Genomic DNA, 27,623 nt, shown 5'->3' with positions numbered 1-27,623 from the left:
TAAATTCTAAAGAGTACGTAAATAATTTATTATAGTATTAAAGTCTCCATATCAATAAAATGACATTAATCACCAATATTTGTGGGTTTCTTATAAAATATAAATGTGTTCCTAAACCATATCTGAAATAAAATTTTAAAAATGATTTCTCTCTCTGTGTAATAATTTTGTATAACAATTATATTTTTTTTTTAGGAATTGTAATATTGAATAGAGGCCCCAGTTACCAAATTTTCAATTATTTTTATATACCTACGAAATACAAGAAGCAAATTCATATTTAATGTAATTTAAATTAATTTATTATAAAAAAGATCATAAATTATTTAATTTTATACAAAAATCATAATTTCGCAAGTATAATAAATAATAATTTGTGTATACTTTTTAACTAGAAAAAAAAACACAACATTAAATTGTGAGAAAAAATTCTCCAGTGTATACTTGCTACTCATATTTAAAATAAAACAAATATCCCAAAAAAATTAAGCGAAAAGAATAAGAAAAAAAAAATTAGTTTGTTAGTTTTTGGAATTTTGATGTCGGTGGTTTTCGTCATGATTTCTCACATTAAACACAGAAAGAGAAAAAAAATTAAAATTGTTTAAATAAATTGTTTTTTTTTTTTGTTATTCCAAGGTTTACAAAAAAAAAAGTCCAAAAATTATGATAAAAAATGATGTTTTTTTTCTTGTTAATTGAAAACAGCAATTTTATAAATTGATTTATGTTTTAATTTGATGAAAAAACAAAAAAAAAATGAAATTTTGATGAAAATAATTTTTTTTTCTCAACAAATTTCTAATTTCCTTTCTAATTAATTTTTTTTTTTAAATAAATTGATGTCAGCAAAATTATACAAAAAAAAAATTATTAATTTATCAAATGATTAAATACCATTCTGGAAAATATGATCAACTTATGACAAATACTTACACTCTCGTAAACATGAGAGAATATTTTTCGAAAATATAAAAGGGAGAGAAATTGCGGTGCGTATACAAAGTTTTAATTATTAAAAGTAGTAAGATATGAATTTTGTTACAAAATCAAATTCTTCGGAAGGGGAATCTATTATATCTTAGGCATTTGGTACGTTAAATTCTTAGGGGTCGAGTTTTTAAATTCGAAAATAAAAAAAATTCCTAAAGTCTTTGGTCAAAAATGTAAAATTTTCTAAATTTAATTTATTCACCACAAATCACGTAAAATCACTTGCCCAATAAAATAAATTGATTACGATTTCACATTTCACGAAATTACGTGCAAAATTAATTTGCAATAAAATTTATTCAGCAATTAAAATTATACTAGTATTGTTAAGATATCAGGGATTTTTAATGTGAATACTCAATTTTTAATTCCAATTCCCAACGAATTCTTAAAAATAGGACGAAATATGTAAATCAAAGATTTTTTTAAACATATTGAAATTGGAGAACAATTTTCAGAAATTCCTTAACAATAAGTTCGAAAAAATTTAAATTTTACAATATCCAAAACCTAATGGCCAAAATGTTCCTGAAAATAATTTTGCTCAACTAGTACAAAAATATATATTTTTTTCTCTATTAGGAACGATAAAAATCTTTACAATTTGGCAAGAATTTTAATTTTTGATTTTATTTTGGTTTTTTTTTGCAAAATTAAATTTCATTGCATGTCGAAATAAAATTTTTCAAATTTGATTAAAATCAATTTCATTTTAAGTAAATTAAATTTTATAAAAATTCGCGTAATTTCCGATAAAATAAATTAAATAAAAAAAAAAAAAATTTAATTATGAAAAATTAAATTTTTGCTTAGCTTAATGATAAATTTGTTCAGGAATTTAGGCTCAAAAATTTGCACTGAGAAAAAAATTTCCCTTTTTCTTAGTATACAAATTTTATTTTGTGAAATTTTCTCCTAAATTCAATAAAAAAATATGAAAACTATTAAAATTAATTTTTCTCAAGAAAATTTTTATAATTTTAATAATTTTGCATTTCCAAAAAAAAAAAAAATTAAATGAAGTCATGCAATTCAATGTTTTTTTTCTGTTTTCAATTAAATTGTATTTCAATATTCAATCAACTATGCAATTCATATTGTATGTATGTACACAATTCTTCTACACATACAAAAAATTTAATATCAAATAAGTATAAAAAAAAATATTTAATTTTCTATAACAAACTCAATTTCAAACCAAATAAATAAATTAAAATAAAAATAACAAAATAAATTCAAAAATATTGGGTAATACTAAAATTATAATAAATAATAAATATTAAATAAAAATATATGTCAGCATGTTTGTAAATTAATAATAACTATAATAATAGTAATAACAGTAATGGAAAACGACATTATTCAATAATAAATTTCAATGTTATTTCTGGGTTATTTAATATAAAAAAGTGCTATGCATGTGTGTGTTTAGTTGAACTTAATAGAAAATTTACAAGGAATACAATTTTTGTATTTTATAATAAAATTGAAAGTTATGAATCATAGAATTATTTATGATTAAAATTTTAATTTGTAATTTTGTTATTCAATTGATTTTGCATGATATTTTATTTTAGCATAAAACCATTTAAAATATAATAATCCAACAATTTTATACATTCAATTCAGAAGCAATACAATTTCTACACTGTAAAAAATTCAATGTAAAATTATTACAATATTTTTTAAGAGAATTTTAAATTTTTTAATAATTGAGCAATTTTGAGCAACTGTTGATTTCTTGGTAGAGTTGCATTATAGTTTTGCACTGTAATAAAAGTAGTATAAAACAGTAGTAAAAAACAGTGTTAGCCAACACAAATTACTTAAATAATAAATATTTCTTATATTTCTCACATTTATATCGTAAATTTCAAAATTCGAGAAAATTGCCAAAACAAGGGACAAATTCATTCTGCCATACCGAAAATTTTATTATTTTAATCTAAAGAATTTGGTCTTTTTCAAAAATTATGTTAAAAAAAAAAAACATTGAATACAAATATTTCAAACCAGATATTTGTGATAGGGATGCACTGTTAATATATATACAAAACTAAAAATTGACACAAAACAGACACAAAACTAAAAATTGTATGTCCGACAGTGCCCGCACAACAATGTCAAACACATAAAAAGGAACTTTAAAATAAAACATTTTAATTATTTAAATAAAAAAATAAAATAAAGTAATTATACATACTTTTGGCGAATTTAAATTACAAAGGCTAAACATCTTTTTCTAATTGAATTTCTTTTATAAAATATTCAATAATAATTGCACTTAATAAAAGTTACTGGAATTATATTTAAAGTTTTTCTTAATACTTATTCTTTAAACTTATTTCCGATTTTTAATTAAATATTTAAAATTATAAAATATAAAATTTAAATTAAAGTTTTATTTTAAAAAAATGTAAAAAAAATTTCAAAACAATTAAATAATAAATGAAAATATCCTCAGGCTTGAGGCGTAGTTAATTGCTTCCTGTCCTCCTTATACATTCATACACGTACAAACACTTATGTATTTATTATTAAAAAAGTCCTTAAATTTTTAATTATCTAGACTAGGCACATAATATTTTTGTATTTTTGTTATACTTGCTTAAAATCAACCCAAGTAAGCCTATTATACACACACATTTTATTACGACATTAAAAATATAATTATTCCGATATAAATAAAAAAATATCGAGCGTGTTCATTATTGTGTTAATATAGTTTTGAGAAAATTTATTTTAAAATGAAAAATAGAAAAAAATGAATAATTTTTGTATGCTACAACCTACATACAAGATTACTTTGAAATTTTTATAATAATGTATTGTTTTACAATTCAGCAATTACAATTCATAAGCTGAATTGTATATAAATGCTATAAAATTAGATACTAAGTATCTAAATATTGTATTTTTACATGGCCAACCTGGATTTTATGTAACTACAATTAAATTAATATAAAAAGAAAATGTAAGTAATCAACTATGTAGTTATTTCTGAAAAAATTCCATTTTTACTTAATATTTATTACGTACAGCTGGATAATATTTCTTTCGTAGTAAAATTAATCAAATAAATCAAGTTTTGTTACACATGATTTAGAGATATATGTAGGTTCATAATTAAGTAATATTTAGTATTAATTACTTATGTGATTACACATTAAAATTTATTAACGAAATTAAATATTATAAAAATGTTTAATCTATGTATAGACGTCAATAATTTAATGTTATAAAATTTCTATATCATCTTTATAATTAAAGTAATTTACATAAAATGCATATTAAATGAAATAATTTTGAACTCGGATTACATTGGAAAATACAAACATTTTTTTAATTAATATAGAACGAATTTGTAATATCAGAATATGAAGATTAAATTACTTGAATAATTATTAATATCACATGTGATGGTACAGTTTTATTTGCCCAATTAAATGATACAAGAACAAATTACGATATTCAATTCATTATTACACCAATTAAGCCAAAACCTAAATCAAACCTAAATGTATGCAAAATTTTACATAATAAATACTTAACTATGATCGTAAAAATTTTTACGATTTATTCATTTGAGTTTCCAGAGTTACGAAATTAAAATAGATTTCATAACTTCAAAATTTTATTAACATTATATTTTTATACAATTCAGCAATTATAAGTCATAAGCTGAATTGTATATTAATATCGTATTACTAAAATTTTAACGCCAGTGATATTTATGTATATATAAATTAAGCCATAAACAAAGAAGTAAATAACGTTATTATTCTTAAGTAACTTTTTCTTATTTAATAAAAAAAAAAATTTTTTTTTATTGAAAATTAGTTTTGAAATTTGTTAATAAAAATTAATGGCGATGTTAACCAATATTAAGTAATTATTAAAAAATTTTATTTTAAAACATGTGTTTTTTTGTATATTAAGTTTGTATAACAAGATAGACAATTGATAATTAAATTACTTAATTAATGATAAGTAAATAGCTGAAAAAAAACTCGTGTTCTACTCTTATTTATATATGTATGTACATTACCCAATGCAAAATTGTGTCAATTTAGAACAGATGTGGGGAAACTTTTTAAAATTAAAGGCGATATTAAAAGTAGCAGTAACAAAGAGGGTCGAGTAAGTTTCAATGCCCCCTAAATGTAATGAAATGCTTTTTATAATTCTGCGAGATTACTCCATTACATTTCGTAATGAAATTTTCGTAAGTTAATTCGTATTGCCGATCCGTGTTTGGCTATTTTTTTTGAAAGGGACAACTGTTGTTATTTAGTAATTAAGACATTAACTAAATGATTTGCTTTTTGTCAAGTACGTGGAGCCGTAAAATAAACCTTCAAGAGACCTCGAGGCCACAGTTTTTTCTGATTCTAATAGAAGAAGCTTAAAAATTATTCGACGTAATTTGAAATGTCTATACCCCAGCCTCATTTAATCGTAAATCTGATCAAATTTGAATAGTAATTATGATTGTACAAAGTACTTATTACCTATATTAAAATTAAATGCTTTAATAATAATGGTTAATAAAAAAATTTCAATTATTAAATTATTCAATTTTATGTTTGAATATTCTTTTTCAATTACTTAATAATGAATCTAATATCATTAATAAATTATTTCTGTATTAAAAAACTACATTAGTACGTAAGTATAACACTTTGCTCTAAAATTCACAGGCTTAAAATTCATTAAAAAATCTAAAACTGCAATTAAAAACTTGTAACAATATTAAGTAATTAAAATCAAATGAACATGATTTTGTGTTAAAAATTTCTGAAAAAAAAAATTGTTAATAAAATTAATTACAATTTTTTATTTTTTCTTCTCTTGTTGAATTTTAAAATAAAAAACAAGAGTCAAAAAATAATTAAATTTGAAAAAAAAAAATTATTTGAGAAGAAAAAAAAACAACAACATAAACTAGAAAAATAATTGTCAAAAAAGAAAAAAGAAAATGTCAAATTGAATTTTCATCAATTTTGAAATTTTGTCATACACACACACACAAAATCTAAACAATTTTTAATTTAAACTTTTTTAATTAATTTGATTTAAATTTATTGGTTTCTCTATAGTTGGCTATTTTTTTTTTATATTTTATTAAATTTCAATTTTTTTTTTAATTTATTAAGATTAAAAAATACCGCGTAATTTTAAATAAGCGTATAGAAAAAAAAAAATTTCTGGTCTCTTGAACCTTGTAATAGATACCTTGTAAAAATGAAATTATGTACTAGTTGAATTTTATGAAAAAAAAAAACTTTGAACAAAATTATTAACAGTTTTATTAATAAAATACATACATTCATACATAAAATTATACTATACATTTTATGTACGTTTATAGTAATGTCAGAATACATACAGTAATGTCAGAATACATACGTACATATATTAAAAATTCTATGTATCTATACACAGTTAGAATTATAGAGCAAGAAATTATTCTACAGTAGAATACAGAATTTTTATTTTATTATCGTTAATGAATGCCAATAAAGCAATAAATACAAGAAGTAACTCTCTCAAATACTCTCCCAAAAGCAAATGTCACTTTGTTTTGTTGTCGCTTTGTTTAAAACATTTAATTTTTTTTTTTTGACAGAAAATGAGAATTTATTTTGTAATTTTTTTTTTAACAAAAATTATTTTGACTAAAATTCAAAGAGATGACATGAGAAAGCTAATCGAATTCGAACTCTTGTGAGAGAAATAAGTTCGACTTGATTGAATAGATGCTCAATCATATGACAGCATATGTGAGAACAAAAATTTTTTACTCTCAGAAATACGAGTAAAAAATAAAAGCAATAGCATTTACGACTTCTCTACTGTAACATAATTTCAATTTTATGCTTGAGGGGGTTTTTATTATACTTATTAGAAAGACACCATTTTTTTTTTTTGTCTTTTCTTATTATTATTTTCTGTTAAATATTACACTTTTTCTTTCATTTTTTCTTGTGATAGGTATATATTTGGAGTTGACAACATTGTAAAAAAAAAAAATTGAATAAATGAAAATTCGAACATGATTTCGAAATATTTTAACTACGCTCTTTTTTTTATTTTATGTTTTCATTTTATTTATACTGTTGATGGTCTCTGATCTCCAATAGTAATTGTTATACATATAGCAGCAAACATATATGTTTAATTGTGTGTATGTTACCCTCTTTATGTATAATTCATATTATAAATTATTGATTTCTATTAAAATTTTTTTTACATTTTTTTTAAAAATAGAAAAAAAAATACAAATGTTTTCCATTATTATTACATATACTTATGAATTTAATTGAAATTTTATCGGAAAAATAATTGAGGTTAAAGTACAATATTACTTACTTATTAAAAAAAGGTGAAAAAAAATATAAGTATGCATGTTATAGTTAGACTGTTAAGACATCATTTTAAATTTAAAAAAATAAAAACATGTTCTACAATTACATACAATATACATAAATAATGACGAACCGTACATGCAAGAGAAATTCCAACTATAAGTTGATTTCATTTTAATTATTTAAGTGACATATGTGTTTTTTATAAGTTACAAAAATTTTTGTGGGAATAAAAATAACAACTACTTTCTCTCTCGTGTGCCTACCAATCACGAAACACATATATATTAATTAATTTTTATATTATTTAAAACTTTTAAAGAGTTTTATTTAATTTAATAACGTATAAGCGTTTAATACAAAAGTGTCAACACTTGTTTGAGTTGTCAAAATTACAATTCATTAAATGCAACATTTATTGGGTTCAATTTCAGGAAATATAACACAATATCGCATATAACAATCCCCCCAACTATATATACAAAGAAGCGATTAAGAGAAGTATTGTTAGTAGTCCACAATTATTTCGATAGATGGCTTAACATTTTTTTATGAAAATAAATGTCAACTTTTCAAAAATTAAATTAGTTTAGGTTTGTTTTTTCTCCTACATAACAGAGTTTCCGTATAGAATTTTAGTTATTGTAACTATACTACATAATTTCGAGAATTCGCAAGAACATATTTTCGCTTTATTCAAAATTTTAATAATATTAATCAAGTAATACAGTTGGAAAATATTAAATGCAACTTATTAATAATAAATTTTAATTAATTTGAATTCAATTTAAGTACTTATTATAGTCCTTTGGTATTTAACACAATTCTGTGAATAAATATGTATAACAAAATAAATTTTGAATACAATAAAATAGGTATAAATTTTATAATTATAATTGTAACTAATACTAAGTAACTACATTTAATGTACTTATTGCCGAAATATTTGGATTCTTTTAAATTATAGTAAGTGCTATTTTATAGGACGGGTATAATACGCGTCCTATTATATCCACATAAAAACCACATAAAAAAGGAAAATAGGACATTAATCGTTTTCCTTAAGGTTATTAGAAAAGAAAAACTTAAAATTATAGGAATATGAAAAACGAATAAAATTTTTATATGATTTTCCCCTACATAACATGATTAAATGATTAATTGAAAATGATCGACCCAGAAATTCGTTAGTTAAAAGACTCCTATATAAGCAATTATATAAGAATTTTGTATTTTACCCCAACTAAATTATTAAATAACTTAGTTGATTCTTAGCATAAACAGTGAAAAGACGTTTTTAAATTTTCTGAATTTTATAAATTTAATTAAAGTTATTTAATTATAGACATAAGTGCTATTATAAGCAAATTGTGGAAAATAAAGAAACCCTGACGTTCAAAATGCAATAATACGATATTACTAGACAATTCAGCAATTCATATTTATAAGCTGAATTGTGTATTATAATACCGTATAATAATTCAAATATTTTGAATATGTGAGAAATTTTAATTTTATGGTGTTTAATTAATACTTAAGAACTAAAAGCATAAGAGTACTGTAAATTTTTTTTTTTTATAATTACTTATAGTTTATATTCTAATTGAATGTACTTAAAATTTATTGATAGTACATTTATAAAAAAATGTTTGAAAATGTTAATTGGCAACAGTAATGTGTTTTAAATTTTATATCTTTATTCAGTAATTAAAATAGTACGTATTGCTGAATAAATCAAGTTGACGTTAAATCTGAATTTTTGTAGACTCCAATATATAACTGTCACCTTATAAGTATTCAAAATTTCATAATAAAAATGTAATTATATTTTATTATTATGCAATATGTAATTAACCTTATGATTGCCAATTGCTGAATTTTGTAAAAAAGCAATATTACTAAATTTTAATGTTTCCGATTGGTCTCGCTACATCTTGTTTCCATTCAGCAATTCAAATTGTACTGTAAGTATTACTTTTTGTATTGCGACATTAATTTTTATTTTAAATTAGCTTACAAATCTTTAAATCGCAAAACAAATCACGATATTACATAAGTTTTATTATAAATCATTAACAAATTAAATAATATCGATTTATGTAAGCATTTAATAAATCATTACTTCCAATTATAAGTAAGTAGCTTTTCGCATTATATAAAATTCAAAATAAACTTTTAATTAATGATATTAATTGGCAATTTTATGTAAATTATATCTAATTTTAAGTACAGTTGTACTTATATTTGCTTATTTTACATTATTTATCATCAAAGAATGCAAAAACAAAAAAAAAGAATTATAATAAAAATTCTTATTTTATTAGGAATATATAATTAGTTATTAAGTTAATAAAAAAAGAAAAAACAAAAAATCATATATGAGTAAACAAGTTTATAGGGGTGTGTTCCTACTTTTATTACGTTGTTAGTATTTTAAATATAAATTAATTATACAAAATCATTCTTATCCACAAGCAATATTGTGTATATGCCAGTTTATTTCCATTTGTAATATAATTCTATTATTTTAAAATATTCAAATAAAATTAATTAGGTAACAATTTGCATATGAATTTCATATTTTGAATTATTTCATTCATAAACTATTTAAGCTTTATTATTAAACTATTCTTGACTTCTAAAATGATATAATGCGGTATTAATATACAATTCAGCAATTTACACTTATAAGCTGAATTGTCTTTTAATACCGTATTCCTGCATTTTGGAAGTCAACGTATATTAAATCTATTTTTAAACAAATTTTCTTTTTCATTTATTCGAATTTTTTAAGCTTTTAAATTGTGCAAATTAAAGTGCTTTTCAAAGTGCAAATATGATTTCAAAATTGCAATAATACCGTAAGTATTTCCGCACAATTCTGAAATTATAATTTATATAGCTGAATACCGTGAGCTGTTTTAATAGCCATTAATTTTGAATACTTTAATTTCGAAACCGGAGACACTTTTCTCATTTAATGTAGCACAATACTTGATTTTCCCATTCTCAAATTCTCTTTTTTATGTATAAAATATTCCATGTAAATTTTATTTCTCCGCATAAACACCTTGTATCTATTTTTTCAATAATTTATGGAAGTGTATACACAACAAGTGTACCATAAATAAGTCAGACACATAAAAAGTTTTTCATGAATTTATTTTAATAAATAAAAATTAATTTATGAATTTATAAAAAAATTTATCTATTTAACTACTTATACGTTATTATATGTACAATAAATGTATTTTGGGGGCAGATTAAGTACAATCTAATTAAAAATATAATTTATTATGCAAAACAAATAATAATAACTATAAAGCCTAAAAAATAAAATTTTAAAAGTATATTTAAAATATTAAAATTGAAATTAAGTGTGAAAAACAAAGACATTTTGAAAATATAATAATAATTTACTCATTATACCTGTTCTCCATATTATGTACACACATACTTACTCAAGTATATGTACTCGTTTGTGAAGATTACACGAATTATTACATTGTTTGTGTTCACTTACTATTATACACCTTGTTAAATAATTTATTTAGGACTTTTTTCAAATACAATAAATTATTTTACTTCTTCTAATTTTATTTACAGTAAAATCTACTTATAAAGAACCCCCATAAAAGCCACTTTAAGTAAATCCTTGTTTATATACCTTCATCATTTTACATAAATTTCAATTTATTTTTAATATTATAAGAAAAACTTTTTAATAACGGCAATAATTGTTAATAATGAAAATGTGGACAAAAAATAGAAATTTACTCTCATATAAGATTGGACAAAACAGCGAATTTGAAATAAAATGAAATAAAATTCACAGTACATTTTTGTATTTAAATTTTAACCGAGGAAGGGAATGGGGGGGGGGGGGGATTTTGTAATTACATACTCCTTTATATTACTCTCCCACACTATTATATTCGCTGTATCTTTATATTGTTTATTCTCTCATAGTCAATATTTGTAATTGTGCGTAAGACACTTACGCTGGTATTGAGAGGGATGTGCAAAAATTACTATCAGTTCGTAAGTTAAAAAATTTATTTATTTTAATCGTGATTTTTAAAGAATCTTACATCCGTATACCATATATTTTTTCATCAAAAAAAAAAACCCTTCCTCCTCTCTTATAAGAAAATCAAATAATTCTAAAATTTAAGTTTCTTTTAAACGGATTATACTGTATTTAACATATTCACATACAACACATACAATGTATTAAAAATACCAATTATAAGTAGGTGAATGAAAATATGTTTGAAAAATTGAAATTTATCAGCCCCGGTGTATAACAAATCGCCCACTTTACATGAAAAGAAAGTGTTCTATTAAATCATTATTATTATTTTTTTTCGCTCCCTCTCTCTCTCCACTTAAAATTGATGTTAGAAAATTTATATGAAAAACAAGAAAATAAAAACAACAGGCAAAAAATGAAAACATAAATAAAAAGAAAAACCTGTCAAAACAGGGTCACACGTGATTCTATAAATACGAAAATAAATTGTTTTCGTTTCTTTTCTTCTTTTTTTTTGGTTTTTCTTTAAATTTACGTTATTTCAACCAAACACACTAAAAAATATGAAAAATGAAAATGTTTTTTTTTAAATTTTTGGTACGAAAATCCATTTGTAGTTCAATAATCTTTTAAATTTTCGGCTTGTCTATTTAAAAAGCAAAAAATGAGAAACAAAAAAAAAAAAAATATTAAAATAATGAAGTTCTCCACTGTTCGACAAACTTTGACTTTTATAACATTAACTGTTGTTGTTTTTATTGTCACACAGTTTTTTGTTATTAAAATATTGCTTTTGAAAACTATTTTGAGAATTTTTCATTCATTTACAGAGACGAAAGTCTTAACAATTAATTCATTAACCTCGTCCGAAACACAAACCTACAATAGTCAGTCACAAATGAAATTTAATATTCTTAAAAAATTTTTTATCAAATTTTGTTGTTTGTTTAATGAACATTTAAAATACTCGTAACACACGCACACATCTTTGCGTCTTGGGCACTTTGAAGCAATTTAATAAACACGGTCTTAAATAGTTAGAAATTTTAAAATACTTTGGCACTTAAATACATTCCAGCATTAGAAACACAACAAAGGATTTACAATTTGTCCATTATAAACTTTAATTCAAACTCAAACATTTTATGTGTTACAAACCAATATTCGCTAAACTTGTGTGCTTCTACTGCAAATATATTTTAATTTTAAATTTGTACATTTTTTTTTTTGCTAGAATTATTTAATGATCAATTTTTAATTAATCTGGCAACATCATATAATATCATATATTGTACAGCCTACAGCGTTTCTTGTGTTTTTCACATTTTTTTAAAAGAGATAACAAATTTGCAGAAAATAAAATATTTTTAAGAGAACATTATATTAATTTTGCAGAACTTAAACTTAGAGTGTAAATTTTTTGAGTTTTTTTTTTTACTTGTTTTTGAGCTGAAATTTTAATATCGTGTATTTTTTTCCTGCCATAAGAAATTTTGCCACGATCGCAATACCACAACAGCATAATTGAACAATATCTACAAACATGTACAATATTATTTTATATTCGAAAAATCTAGAATTTTTACTCATTTTCTCATTAAAAAGCGTACATAATATAAAATTATAATAAGCAGAAGAATAAAAGAATAAAAAAATTAGCAAGAAAAATGAGTGAATCTTCTATAAATAGTAATTTTTAAAAATTTGCCGCATTGCGTGTTTTTGAAAATTTTTTTTTGATATTATATTCTTTGTTTTAACTCCGAAATTTTGAGTGAAATTCTCTTGAACTAATAATGAAAAAGAAGCAAAAACAGAAAATCTTACTCACGCGCTCTAAAATTTAGTGTGGTGGCAATAAAAATGTTGTGATCATAAGGTAAAAATAATTTTTTTAACGGAATTATTTAAATTTTTTGTTGTTTTAATTTTTTATTGTGTGTTTTGAGTTTTTTTTTTCTTTTTTTTTTTTTTGTTTGCTTTATGATCACATTTTTATTGCTTTTGAGTGTTTGGTACCGGCTTTTTTCTTATAAGTTTTTGTATTGTAAAAATTTTATATTTGTATTTGAAATATATCTGTATAAAACATGTGTTCTTATAGGCTAACATCCATATGTATATATGTAGATATATTTACAAATTTTTGTCACATGGTGTCAAAATAAATCCTATAAGAAAATTTATTTCAAATGTTCAAAAAAATTATAATTTTGACATTTCATTTTTAGCTACACTACGCTATTGCTATGGCGCAAAAAATATAATTTGAATGTATACACATACGTACATATGCAATTAAAAGTATGTATGTTAACCGATTACACATAATGTGTAAATAACCTATGTATGTATGTTTGTACGAATGTATCTCTATGCGATATTTCTTATGATTTTATGATGAAAAAAAAATGTATAAGTTTACAAAGCCAGACCCATTAAAAATTTATAAAATGATCATGGTTTTTTATTTATTTTTAATTTTTTTTGCGATAAGTAGGTATATTGTATGTACATATACATATACATGTATATATTTCTCAAATGAAATATTGTTGCTTACATTGTATATTATACACATATAATTAGAAATATATACATAAATACATTTTGCTTTGCTAGCAATTAGCGCTGTTGACATTTTTGTATGGCATGAATGTAAAATAATCTTCTCTACACAGAAGAATGTGTGTAATACATAGGGATATACATATATACATGTCTGTATGAACAAATCGTGAATATAATGACAAGTATACATTTTTCGTTGTACATTCCTACTTAGCAGAAAAAAATTTTAAATAAAAAAGCGAGAAAAATAGAGGAAATATTAATGACGGATATTTTAAGTACTATTTTTTTAAGAAAATAAAAATAATGCTTAACAATAATTTGGTGACTAGCTATTTTATTTTTTTATCAAAGAATTTTCAGAATAAGCAAGAAAAAAATTTTTTTCTTTTTATTATTCATTTATGTACAATAATATGCAACACTATACATATATACATAAGTACATATGTATGTATATACTACGTATAAGTATTTCATACATGTATGATGTGTCACTAATTTTATAAATAAGTAGATATGCAAGTATGTTGTATGTATGTAAGTTGAGTTGATTCATTATTAAAAAAAATATTTTCGATATTTTAAAAAAGTATGAAAATTTTTTTGATTACTTAATTTTTATTTTTAAAAGAAATTTCTTTTCTTTTATCTGGAGAGCAATTCTTGTGAGTAATTCACTATTTTACTGATAAAAATATGACATATAAGAATTTGAATGCAAGTTAATTCAAATATTATATGTCACCAGAACATGTGTGAATGCGTGTGTGACTTGATAATTCAATTTGATTTTCAAAACGAAATTATTTTGTAGTTAAAATTCAATTTGCTATAATTTCTGATTTTAAAAAAAATTTTTTTTTTTTTTGAAATGTAATAAATAATTTTGTCTCAATAAATCATTGTACTCTGTATAATTATATTTTAATATTTTGCACATTTACAATTTTGTAATTAATGAAAAAAATTTTTTTTTTATTTATTTTTAGAGAAATGTAAAATTTAATTACCCTATTTGTTGTGTTAATGCAATGTTTTTCTCGGTCAATGTAAAGCGTTGTTAAACAGAAGAATAGAGAGAGTTCGCCTTTGGAAAGGAATACAAAAGTCGACTGCGAGCAGTAGATGGCCACAAGTATTCGAATTTATCATTATTAGTTTAACATCAAAGCTTTAGGAATGATTATTAACTGGGAGGTGCAATAAATTATATTACTGGCTCATAATGCATGGTAATACACAAGCCTGAAATTTTGAATCTGCTATCAACAATTATTTATGCAATTTATTATTGATTTAGTTGTTTTAATTTCTTCTACCGAACCGTAATTTAAAATAATTTTGATATTTAAGCAAAATTTAATTACTTACTCCTAAACAGTTAAATTCAGCATTAAAATTAGATTGAAGTTAATTAATCAACTCATTAATTTAACATATTTCCACGTTTACACGATAACTATGTAATGCACACGAATATGGCTCTTAATATTCTCAAATTAATTGTTAATAATTTAATTAACAACACATTAACATTTCGGTATATCAAACTTAAAAATCAAATGAATTAACATTAAAATTTCGTTTCATGTTTCACCCAAAACACCCAAACAATTCAAAATATTATTTATGCAAGTAACTATTATCAATATTTTCTTTGCTCTATACATAAGTACATATGTATGTATATTGTAAAATTCTCAACTTTTATTTTTATGTTTTTGAAATATAAAATTAAACTGCAAAAACCACAAAAATCATTCAAGCTATTCATAGTTTGCATTTCGAAAAATTATGGAAACCACACTAAGTTCAAGTAACTTGTAGCTGTACTCTATGTACATACGTACATACTTACATCTACACAATATACTTTCAGTTTCTTTGTAAACTGACTGAAACGATCTTACGTTATTTAACTCAATTAATTCTCTTAAACGTTAAGAGTTTTTTGAAGTGCAGATTTTAGAATGTAGACAATAATCTAAAATTTTTAATATTTCTTGTAGTAACAATGATTTTATGATTAAAATAATTTAAAATCCAAAATTAATGCTGTCAAACTCTCTCTTTAAAAATTTACTTTTATTTTCATAAAAAAAATTTTGTAGCGAATTTTAAATCAACATTAAAAAACGTTCACACATGTAAGTACGTACATAATGTATTCACACTTGTACACAATGTGTGCTTACGTCTATGTATTTGTATTCTAAAATTATATTTATATGCTAATTTGAAACTTATTCATTACATTCCTAAAAAGTACATTTTTAATTTTAAAACTTGATTACGGCTTTTTATTATTTTTAGATAAATAATTTCATTGCCCCTCTTGTCATTTTATTATAATTTGTTCCGCGCCAAATGCGTACATGTATGAACTACTTCTTCGTATGTATATGTAAAAACACCTATACATGGCCATATTAATCTTTATACCAGAGCTTATATGTACAATGCGCTGACGTAATTTAAACGTTACTTATCTCTTATATTTTCAATAAATCTACGTAAGCGAATCGGTTTTTTTTTACTTTTTTAAGCAAAGCTTGAAAAAAAATATCACGAAGTAACAAAATATGAATATTATTTTAAACAGGAAAGCAACAAAATAAGAAAAAATAAAATAAAAAAATTGGTACAGTATTTTTACCCGGTTAATTCGATTTTTTATTTAAAAAATAAAAAAAATAACGAATTTAAGAAAATAGTTCCATAATTATATTTGACAATTCAAAACAGATTTGACAGTAGCTTATATTTTGATCATTACAAATTTCCAATTTCTAAATGGCTGTCCTTGAACAGTTTACGGCATTATACGTGTACATACATATATGTATATTATGTCAACAAATCATGAGAATGACGAGTGAAAGCAGCAACATAATCCAATTTCCAAGCGTACAATTTTTGGAACTGCAAATACATACATACTTTATGTATATGAAAATTTATCAAATTTTTGATTTTGACATTTCGCAAAAAACGAAGCTGTATTATTCGAAATAAAATCCAAATTTTGACTTTCGAAATTAATTTCCGATAAAAATACTATTAAGTTAATAATACTGTCATGTTACTGATGCAACAAAACTTATTGATATTTTGACATTTACATTAGTTAAAAGAAAAAAAGTAGGTGAAATTTTCTTCTACTACGTTTATATTTTGCTACATTTTACTACACTTAGAGAGCAAAAAAAAAAAATCTTTCTTCTATTCTATTTAATTTTTATTTTAAATGTTACACTATATGATTAACAAGTTTTAAATTACAATATGGGTAGACAATACGTAAGCAAATCGAAAATTAAAAATAGATTTTAAATAAATAATTATCTTAATATTAGATTAGATCTTAAAAATTTTTAGGTAAACTCAACACTTGAACGTTAATGTAAAATATTTCTTTGCTATCAAATTGTATCAAATTCCTATGTTCAATATTACATTTGAATAGAATTTAATTACAGAATATTAATATTTCTAATATGTAATGTCATGCAACTCACTGAATATTATAAGTACATTAACTTTCTGGTAAATAAAAGAGAGGAAGAGGGAGGGAATCAATTGTATGAAATTCAATTAAGCACAAAATATTACCATTTCCCAATTAATGTTTATACACTCATTTTACTGTCCGCTCCACATTATTAACTTGGTGGAGAGAAAGAGAATTTCAATTATTACTACTTATATTTTTGAAAATTGTTATTCATTTGTGATTGAAAGCTCTTGTTTTGCTGAACATTGCATTTGACAACAGTCAAACTCTCAAAATGTTTTAATTTAATTCTTTAAAATTTTTCCAATTTATTTCCAAAATAATGAGTAAGTAAGAAATGTCTTTAAAATATGAGTGAGTAAGTAAGTGAGTTTGTTATTTAAAATTAATTACATCTAAAAATAAATTTAATACCTAAACATTTTATAATTAAATGTTATTCTATCTGAAATTAAATACCATAAGTATAAAACATCCGTAATACCACATTTTTATTTATATAACATAAAAATGTTCAAAAGTAAAGTGTATGCAATTTTAACAACTAAAAATGAGATAAAAATTGTGTAAGAAAATTTTTTAAATTTTTTTCTCTTTCTTTTTTATTTTCTTGATGAATGCAAAACAAGCGGGACACACAAAAAAAATGTTGCCGCAAAAGAAAGCAAAACAGGAAAAAAACCCGAAAAAAAGTAACACAGCAATAAACAATAATAAATAAAAAATTACCGCATATTTTGTCTACATACACCCGTCCTTACATACATATGATATAATATGCTATAAATACATAACGACATAAATATTATAATGGACCGCGTGGTTAAAAATGAATCGTAATTGCAATAATTTTTAAATAAAATTTAATTGTGAAAACGGTGAACTCCTTTCACAATGTTGTGCTCACAATTTTCACAAAAAACACGAGTCTACAAAAAGTATTTACACTCACTGATGTCAAATATTGCTTAACTTATATAGGAATAAGACATATTCAGAAAATAATTATGCAAAATTCAATATTTTTTTTAAATTTCTTCAAGATTTAAAGTCGATACTTGTGATTACTATTTGTGAGTAATTGCAATTAACTCTTTACGAAGTTTAACTAAATGTAAGTCTTAATTTAAATTACTCGGAGATTTAAATATCTCAAAACAACTTTTTTTATTAAATATATTTTAAAGATTTTCATAAGTTAAATGGCAAACGTGAAATACTAAAGCATAAATTGACTGAAAGAGTTTAAGTTAGAGGTGTTAATGCGACGAATGTCCGCAATAAAGAGTATGTCGTGGCTCTAATATAATTTCTCTGTAAATTTTCATATTCTTAAAAATCTAGTTCTGCCCACAAAAATTTTCATTTATAAAAATATGTTCACATTGAAAAATAAATATAAAAATAATATTAGATTTCTGCGCAATTATTTTTTACTTTTATGAAAGAAAAAAAACTTGAAAAATTAACAAAAATATACAAAAATTCACACCATATGTATAAATGTGTTTGTATGTATGTACATTATATTAAAAGAGTGAAAAAAAGCCGAATTTCTAGATTTTAGAAAACTAAATAGAATATTGTAAATAATTAAAATGAAACAAAATACGTAAACAGAAGTACAGTCATTCTCAAAATAAATCGTTAATTAAATGCTTGTATAACTACGGGCTATGCTCAAAATCAGTTATTGAATTCAATATGCCGAAAAATATTATAATTGTGCTCATATTTTATTGTAAGTTTTCTCATTATTGCAATGAGTAAGTATAACTTGCAATTCCGAATTCTACTCTGAGAATATTTTGTTTTCCGAACTTCAAGTGAGTGAATTCCGAAGTATGAGCTTATGTATTTGATTTTAATTGTACTTATAGCCCAAGACTATATTCAATTTAGGTAAAGCGTAATTCATGGGATTCGAGTAGACTTTAAAAAAAAAAATTATAAAAAGAAGTAAAAGAAAAAAAAAATCAAAATATAAAATTATAAAAATCAAAACATTTACGAGGTTTACTTTAAAAGTTTAATGAATTCGATACATTTCTCTTTATTTCGTGTACGTGCGTCTGTAGACATTTCTATAAATTAATAGGCTCTAACGTATGCATTATTTAATTAGTTGTTATGGAACGAATTCTAAATAGGTTCTTAGTATATCGAAAATGATTGTACAAAATTAAGGCGTTTCACTTCAATAAATGGGAATGTAAAAATGTTGAAGATCAATTTTGAGCCATTAAATTCGACACTCTTCGACCTCTGAATACGATATCTCGTAATTTATTTTGGTTTTACACGTCAACTAATTCCTATATGTATAAAACTTTTCTCATTTTTGTTTTTTTCAATTACCCTTGTTAGTATTTTAAAGCTAATAAATGTCGAACACAAGAGAGAAAAGAAAAAAAGAAATAAAACGAGACATTCATTATTATCACATATTATATGTAAATTGTACGTAATATACAGCAATAACACTAGCAATAGCAACAGCAATAGAAACTTTTACAACATACTTTCTAAAATAAATTAAATGTTATTATTTGTGTTTTTAATTTTCCTTTTTCTCTTTTTTCTTATAATTTTCACTATTGCTGAAGAAATTGCGAACACGCTTTTCGAATATTTAGAATATGATATTTTTATACATTAAAAGTAAATAAAATAATATTTTTTTTTACAGTTGGGAATCGGAACTTAAACATCATTAAGTTATTTCATATTATGACCGCACTTATTTGTTGTATTGCACGAGTATTGTTAATCTCTCACTTGTAGTTCCCCACATTTTTCTGTTTAACCTCAAACTTAAACAACAGTAATTAATTCTCAATAAAGGAGAATTTTAAGAGACATGATGTAAGAAAGAGAAAAAGAGAATGGTAGTAAATAATTTGATCTTTGATTATGATCACAATTTTACAATAATGTGAGGATAATCTCAAATAAAATGTAACAATTTCAGAAAAATATTAAAAAAATTTTTATTTTAATTTCATTTTTCGAGATTTTTCAACAATCGAATAGTCATTTTAAAAATCCTGTACTGTTAATGATACCGGCATACAAGTAGAACAATTTTTTTTGTTATTTTTCTTTAATTTTTTTGTTTCGCTTATTATTATTTTAAATTTGTAATGTTCTTTTTATAATTATTTCTAGCAAAAACACACAAATAACAAAAATCAGTGTAATTTAATTCTAGTGAAAATATTTTTAAAGAATTTTTGAAAAATTTTTTTTTTTTAAATTTTCGCAACATTTAAAAGAAAGAAAAAATTTTTTTTTTAATTTGAGTTTCTTTTTCAAATTCTAAGTTTTCCTATTTATAGTTGGAATTTCGATTTCAATAAATAAGAGTTGTTAAAATGACAGCTTGAATTTTTATTTCAACAACTTGAGAATAAAATTGATTTGACAATTGACTCTATAACTTTTATACCCCAAATTTAATATGAAAATAATGCTGAATTTTAGCAGCCCCCATTCGGAATAAAGATCATTGAACTATCAGTGGGCCATATCTTTGGTAAAAATTCTAATTTCGACCAGTCGAAATTGAAATTACACAATGTTCCAGCTGACTAGCTCACGGTAAGAAATATTTGTTGTGTTGCTAGTCACCACTGTTCGTATATATTTTGAGCTCATAGGTTTAGACTGTGTATCGGTGTGTGTGTGTTCTTTTTTTTATTTGAGGTTTTTAATATTTTTAGTGAGCTAAATAAATTTACATGTTATAATCAATTATTTTATGAATGAATGAATGAAGCAAAAAGTAATAAATTTTTTTAATATTAAAATTTTTATTATTTTCTTGGAGAATTTTTTTTTTTGTTAAATTCAATACCGTAAAAATTTGACTGTAGAAAAACATTTTTTTTCAAAAGTTGAAAATTGTTAATTTTTTTTTTTGTTTTTCAAATTTTACAAATTAAAATGTTTATCTAATTATCAATCAAAATTTTAAATTGAAAAATTTTTTGCGGTACGTATTAAAATAAAAAAAAAATATTCATGAAAATTTGAAAATAAATTTTGATAACTAATTGATTTTCATTTCTTTCGAGACTTCAGAAATTTTATAGAATTTAAGTATAACAGCAAAGAAAATTATTATAATTAAATTGTAAATGAAAAAAAATTTGTAAAGATTTAAAATTAAAAATATAAGAAAAAAATAATTTTTATTTTGCTAGAATTTCAATAATTTAGCATAGATTTCCAAATTTTATTTTCAATTCAAATACGGTGAATTATCAAAAATTTTCATTCAAATTTTTATAACTTTTTACAATTTTCAAAAAGTTTTTCATTTTGTTGTTATGAGCACATAAATTTAAAATACGATTTGTATAATTGCTATTCAATTTGTATTTTAGTGTTTTACTTTTAACTGTTATACTTTTAAGTCAAGACCTTTAGTCTTTGAATCAAAAACATGATTGTTAAGTAATCTAGAATTAATCAAAATGATCTAATTTTATTTTTGAGGCGGGTAAAATTATTATTATGACTCGTAAGCCGAGTAAAAAAGTTAAAGAGAGAAAAAGTTGGAATTATTTATTTTGATTCTTTTACTCTTTGCCTTCGTTTCTAGAATTTTCATTTTAATTATGCCGCAATACAACATAAAATTTTTATTATTTTGTAAAGAGCTGTAAAATTGGTATTTTTTGTTACGTATACATAAAGTTCATATGTATACATGAGTGTATTTACATATTTTTGAAAAATATTTCAGATAAAATAATCAACAGTCGACTTGAAGGTCATAAAAATGTTATCAGAAATAATTTTGAAACAGACGGAAAAAAAATCATTATTTTTCTTTTTGATTTTTTTTTAATTTTAAATAATAAAAATATTATGATTAATAAATATTGTTGTACCCATATAACAATTTCAAATATAAAATATATAAGTATGTATAACATATGAGAATCGCTCGATATACTTAATTTTTGGTCTATGAATAATAAAAATTTTACGGAAATTAAAGAATAAGAAATTCTTAAAGTTAATAAAAATAAATTTATTTTCTTTTAATTTTCTCAAAAAAAAAAAAAAAAATTTTTTTTTAAATAAAAATAATATTTTATTTTATGTACTTTGAAATTTAATCATTAAAAATATTAAAAGAAAATTTTAAGAAAAAAAAAATAGAAAAAAAAAACCAAGAAAATTTATTTTTAATTTAAAATTATCTTTTTGAAGTTTTCTTTTTTTTTTAAACTGTTATACATTTATCTTTGAAACTGTTATACAGTTTACAAACTGTTATACATTTATTTTTCGAAGCTATTATACAATTTGCGTCAGAACAACTTACTTACGTTCTTAAATTTTGTATGAAATCGTGAATTTACTTATATTTGCCATGTCTGGCTCAATAACAACAATAACATCAACTGAGAATCATACGCGTCATGCAACTAGCACGTAAATTGTGTTGCTTTCTTGAATTTCTGTTCTGCTACATGAAATTGCATTCCGACTCATAGTTTCATTTTTTTCCACTGAATATTTAAAATAATCTATCATACTAAAAGATATGGTTAATTATTTTGTTGTTAATTTTCATTTTAGGGAAAATCGTTTCGTTAAAATTTATTTTATTCTATTTTGTCAGAATGCCAATATATGGAATTCGAAAACATTAATGATAATAAAATAAATATTAAGAAAAAATTTTTAATAATTTTTAGTTTTTTTTCTCCTTGCTCTTTCCACACTTTCTAGTAATTTTTCTTTCAAACTAGCAATTTTTAAATTTTATAGAACAGAGAAAAAAAAGACGACATTATTTTTTATTAAAACAAGAAAAAGTACGTGATTCATGAATACTAACATGTACGAGTATTAAAAATTTATGAACTACTACTACTTTTGAATTTTAAATTACTAAATTAAAAATAAAGAAAAGAAAATAATTTTTAAATTATTCTTTCTTGTTTTTTTATTTTATTGCAAATTTAATACTTACGAAAATTTTTTTTCTTACTCATAAGTACATTATGTACATTTAAATATGTGTATATGTATAATAATGCATTCTCATACAAAGTTGACATTATTCATATTTTAATTATTGTGCACAACAGTTTCTCTATTCAACAGTAAAAGTAAATGTTTATACATATGTATACTCACATCAATCTCTGCATTTATGATTATCTATTCATAAAATACAGTTATGATATTGTACCCAGTAATACTGCTGCTACAACATACAAGCAATTGGAATGAGGATTGGAGAAAGTACAATGAGAGACGTTCAGAAAGAGAGAGAGAAGAGTTCAGTAAACTTTTATAGAAAGTTTTTTTTTCTATTTTGTGTTTGCTTTTTTTTTATCTTGTGTTATTTGCAATAAATGTTTGCCGTAATGCGACATACTGTTTGCTGTTGCCTTGCTACTTGATAAATGCTAGTTTGCTATTTATTGCTCTATATTTAAATTTTGTTAAAAACTTTTGTATAATTATATGTATATAAGTATGTATATGCGATTTTTTTTTCTTTAACTATTTTGTTGGGTTCTTAATAAATTTTTTTTTAATAAAATATATAGATGAGAAAATAAAGAAATAAATATAAAATATAAGACAATTCAGGTGAAATAATAATAAAAATAAGGTTCGGTAGCTGATAATTTATTTTATGAAGTTTTTTTACTCTATATACGTGATTATAACATAGAAAAAAGAAATTAAAATTAATGAAAAAAAAATTCATAAAAATTTGCAAAAATGCAAATATGTTACGTTTATATGTATAACAGTTTCGTAACTTGAAAATTCAATAAAAATTTACTAAATCCTATATTTCAAATTAAATAAATTTACAATTGAAAATTTTATATTTCTAAAGCTTTCTTTTGTAATTTTCAATAACAATTTGAAAATATATAAATAAATTAATAAATAGGTGCGAAATAAATATAACACTTTTATTATTCTTTAAAAGTACCAGTAAAATCTACTTATTAACACCCACTTACTTATTATAAAAGTTTACTTTACTTACTTATATGTATTTTGTTTTTCTCCTCCAGAAAAATTAATGAATCATATATTTTTAGTATTTAAATACTATTATAGTAAATTTAAAACAGATTGTTCTAGAAACTTGTAATTCAACAACATGTCGAACTGAAGAATCGTCCATGTTTAATAAATTAGTTTAGTGACAGTAAAAACTTAATATTCACATATTATATTGTAATAGAAGTTTTTTTGAAAAAAAATAAAAATTACCATTTCAGACATCATTAATTAAGTACTATCGTATAAATGTTATATGATCATGGCATACAAATTTGTTTATACATATTGTTATACTTGAATACCAGAATAGAACAATAAATACTTATACAATACTGTTAATTTTTAATCTTGACATTTGAAACTAAAAATTTAACTATAAATTAAATTAGCATTTATTACAGCTTAAAATATTAGTATTAATGTAATTTATTTTAATTAAAGAAAAATGATAATTAATTATTTTTAACTTTTAACATAATTAATATTTAATTACAATCTATCACTAAATTTATTAAAAATTTTTTTACAATTTAAAAAAAAAATTATATTTATTTCATATAACACTATCGTACCATTAATACTATCGTTGGTATTTATTTATGAATAACGTAATTTTTGAGCTTAATTGAGCAATAAATAATAAATTTGACAGTAGTTTACTTAACTACAAAATTAATTTATTATTTGATTTTAAATGGTATGACACTATCTTGAAAATTTTATCTCTCAGAGAGTTAAATAAAATTGCAGTGCTTACATACATATATTGCTACACATATATTGTTACTATTGTTTTATTTTTATTCTCATGATTTTTGCTATTAGGTAAGTAGTGTTGGAAAAACTACCAGTAATGAATTAATTTGTATTGAGTGAATAAAATTTAATTATTTTAAGAATTCTAGAAATCACTTTCAAGAAAATTAATTTTAGACGTGTATTTGAATTTAAATCGAATATATTTTATATTAAAAGTTAATATAATGATTCATATTTGCGCTTTCCTATTGAATTTTATTTAATATTCAAGCTTTTTTTTTGGATGACGGCATAATATTTCCTTATATGACATCAAAACAAAAAAAAAAATGTTTATTTTAAAAAATCTAGTTATTACCAATTGTTTAAAAATAAAAAAACGTAATATTTAAGTAAATATAACAGTTTATAATAAATTAAAAAAAAATTTCTCTTTGTATTATTTTTAAATTCAATAGAATTTTCTTTCTTTATTCTCTTTATTATTAAGTAAGTAATTGTCTAATATTATTTATAAGAAAATTAAAGTAATTATTGTAAACGAAAATTTAAAATAAACAATAATGGCAGAATTGGTTAAGAAATTTAATGTTAAATATTAAGTATTGTAAAATGGAATTGTAATTAAATTATAGAAATATAAAATATAACAAAAAAAAAACAATAATATACTTAATTTATATTTAAGGTAAACTTATCTGATAAATATCAGAATTGTACACAATAAGTAAGTATGTAAATATAGTTAGAATCTATTTATAAGAATATTTTTTATAAATAAACAATTGAATGGCAAAACTGTTATACAATTATAAAATTCTATGCAAGATAAAAGAACAAAAGAAATTTTATTTTGAATAATGCAATGAAATATGTTTAAGATATTTCATAATATATGTAATTTATTTATTACAGAATATAATTGACTATTGTGAATTTAATAATTTCATTAAAGGGATTTGCTTATATTGAGAAAATGTAAAAATTAAAAATTAGAGAAGGAATTATGAAATAAGTGTTGTCAAGGTATTTTAATTATAAAAAATCTTATTTTAATACTTACCTTAAGTATATAGAAATTAATTTTAAAATTTATTCATATATAAATTTTAATAAATATTTTTTAAAAAAAGTCAGTAATTTAATTAAAAGAATAAAAAAATCTAATCAAATTCCTGTAATTCACTCTCGAAATTAATAAGATGCAACTTACAAGTAATTATTACTATTTTAATATAACGATGACATTCATGTAATTTTCTCTCTTACTTCGAAGTAGATTTTTAAATAATGTACTCAATAATATTATGCTCTCGCTTATTTGCTGCAACACTGACATATTTCCAAGCTAGAGAAATGGTAAAGTACTAAATGTTGCTAAACTATTGTGTGATTTGTTGTGACAAATGTACGTATATAGTAGAATTTTTTGTCGCTAATTTAATTTTGAAAATTAATTGAATATCAGGTTTCCCAAATAACTCTTTATTCGCAGAGGATTAATTTCGCCTACCAATAAGTAACAGGGAACACAAATAATATATTAAAATTTTTCAATTCATACATACATACTATTTATTTAATAAGGTTTAAAAAAATTTTTCTTAAATTCTCAATTTCTTAAAACTATCGATTTTTAAATACTTTTAACCTTGAAATTATTAAATTCAATAAAAAAACAAAAAATTATCACCATTAAAAATTAATTTTTTTCTTATAGCAGCAAATTAACCCAAAATAAAGTCAAGAAAATAACTTTTATACAAATATTTTTTTCTCCTTCAAAAATTATGTAAATATAAATGATATTGAACATGAATGTGTGAATGTTATATGAAAGTATTATGTTTAAACATTCCGAGGCACGTGTACATAACACTTCACAGAGTATAATAAGAGTGATTATTTACACACTACACAGAATGAAGGTAAGTACCATCTTGCAACAAACATTCATATAAGCAATAAAAAATTATCTTTTACCACTTATGAAATTTTCTAGGTCGTAACACCTGGTCATTATAATTTCATTTAAAGAAATTATCAAAAAGATGTAGAAGGTGGTGCTTGCTACAAACTATTAATAATATATGCACATACTTTCTTCCTATATATCAAGTTTGTGTGTGAGTAACTTTATATGTGAGAATTAAGAAATGCTATGTAAAAGACCATATGGAAGTCAAGTTAAAATTGCGAAGAATTGTTGTTTATTTCGTTGCTTTTTATTACGCAAGTTGATCTTTAATGAGAAAAAAAAAAATTTTTTTTAGATGGCAGCTGGTTTTGTGAGAATAAAGTATACAAACATGCATTTATAATATAAAGA

The 27,623-nt window shown here is 22.2% G+C and overlaps 1 protein-coding gene across 1 annotated transcript in view; it reads right to left on the bottom strand.

Moving 5' to 3' along the window:
* LOC129619263 (calmodulin) overlaps positions 1-27,623 on the bottom strand; it is a 64,126-nt gene that overhangs the window by 25,781 nt on the left and 10,722 nt on the right. The window lies entirely within an intron of this gene.

This window comes from Condylostylus longicornis, unplaced genomic scaffold, assembly GCF_029603195.1.
Source record: "Condylostylus longicornis isolate FDR11 unplaced genomic scaffold, ASM2960319v2 ptg000011l, whole genome shotgun sequence".
In the NCBI taxonomy this organism is placed as follows: Eukaryota; Metazoa; Arthropoda; class Insecta; order Diptera; family Dolichopodidae; genus Condylostylus; species Condylostylus longicornis.
The sequence above is the reverse complement of the archived record's forward strand: the minus strand, read 5'-3'. Positions and strand labels throughout refer to the sequence as shown.